Raw genomic sequence first — 1988 nt, forward strand, 5'->3', positions numbered from 1 at the left:
CAGGTATTACACACCCCCTGAGCGTTGCCTCCGGCTGTGGGCAGCAGAGCCAGTCCGATCGATACTTACATCATAAAATTCCAAAGTTGTAGTCCTCGGTTCCGATGTGATTCCTGGCAATGGGAACGGACAAAAATCAGCCATAAATAAAATCTCTTCCCCACTAAACGAGCTAACGAGGTTCCTGTGATCCGAGCGGAACAATATTGTGTTTGGGCTCTGTAAACCTCTTGCATCAACATTATGGAAGAGAACCAAGCAGCGTGGTGGAAAGCCGGGCTTCCCCGATGTTACTGAAATCTTTGAAACATGACTATCCTGTGTACGTTGTTTCAAAACTGTTTTCCTTCGGTTCCTCTGGGCCCTAAAAGAAAATTCATAACTCTGTGGTCAAAGTTCAAAACCGTCCCCAGCTTGAAACATCTGAAGAGCCTCAATGGCAGAACGGGTCCCACCCCACTAAAATTGCACATGTCACTGATTGAGTTGCAAACGCGTTGGGAAGAAATGTGTTGGGAGACGCTGGAGGGGGGTGTCTCTCCATATTCTGTCTTCCTTTTATCCATCTACCTGTCACCTGAATGGAATTCATCATCTGTTGCGAGGGAGCGGCCTTCGATGAGAGCGCGAGCAGCAGAGTTGGAGCTGCTGGATCGCTGGGGATGAATGGAAGACCTCAGTGTGACCTGATCAGGGGAGGAAAACACATGTTCTGCTGGTCTTGGTAGTCTGGATACCTGTGGAGAGGGTTGGGAATTCCTCCAGCGGGAGAGATGGGGAGAGGGACGGATGGAAAAGGTGGGGAAGGAGGAGGAGGAGGCCTCTGCATGTCTGTGGTGCTCTGACATTAACTTGGAAAGGGTGTTAGCATATTGTTCTTTTGTCAGATGGCGCTGGTATCTTGTGGGAAAGGGCTGAATAATTTAAGATGAAAGGTAGGAGATAGAGAGGCGTTAAAGGGAGGGTGATAAAACATCTAACAAACTGTTAAGGAGAACAGTGTGTGAGAGCGTTAACCTCTGCAACGCTCACAGATTAATAGAGCTGACACCACATTATAAACCACCTTTATAAAGCTCTCTCAGACCGTGATCGCACTGCAAATCTCATATTTCTCGCTGTGAGCTAACTATTGAGGTATTTTTTATCGCATGTCGGGCTTTTGGGAAATCTGTTCACCGTCGGGCAAGTTTCCCTCTGCATGTTTGTGTATTTGCATGCATTCCAGCTGCCAGATGGAGCGCAGGAATCTGTAACTTGTGAAGAATAAATATGGAGAAAGCCTGTTAGCGCCACCAGAACGCGTCTACCCTACTGTGTCGCTGTGTCAGACTGCCGTGAAGAGGGCTCGGTCTAATGTCTGGACTCGGAGCCGGAGAATGTAGAAAAGACTGCATGTGGCAGCGATGGTATGGCCAACCGCAGGGGGGCGTGGCCAGTGGATAAAGTGTCCAATTCCTGTTACTGGGCTGTGAGATGGAGGGTGGAAAAAGGGGTTGCTGGAGGCGGTCCATATCGCCCCTTTATTTACTTTGACCCCAGGTCTGCGGGAGGCCTGGGGAGGGCACATGCCAAACTCCACAGGCGGGCAGAGCTGCCCTGCCCTCTCTCTCACCCCTCTGCCCGCCCCTCTGCCTCAAGTTAGATATATGTCTGCTAGGAGCCTGGGCTGCATCACTGACACCGAGACTCCGCTTTTCTCACAAATAATAACCAGAAACTGTGTTTGCTTTAGAAAACTAAAATCTGATTCAATGTTCTGCGATGTAGATGCTGTTTGGATTTGGGTAAGAGTGCAAAAGCACTATTTTCTGTTGTCTTTCGCACAAAACTGACTATGATTTATTCAAAGCTAATCAAGAAATAGCTGGAGGACATTCGGAGGCAAATCAGTTCCTGACTCGTCAGCAACAAGACGCATTAAACTTTAATCCTAAATAAACGTGACAAGTGCCATTTAAAGATGAGTTTTTATAAATGTGGAGAAC

Source organism: Takifugu flavidus, chromosome 17 (genome assembly GCF_003711565.1).
Source record: "Takifugu flavidus isolate HTHZ2018 chromosome 17, ASM371156v2, whole genome shotgun sequence".
Taxonomy (NCBI): domain Eukaryota; kingdom Metazoa; phylum Chordata; class Actinopteri; order Tetraodontiformes; family Tetraodontidae; genus Takifugu; species Takifugu flavidus.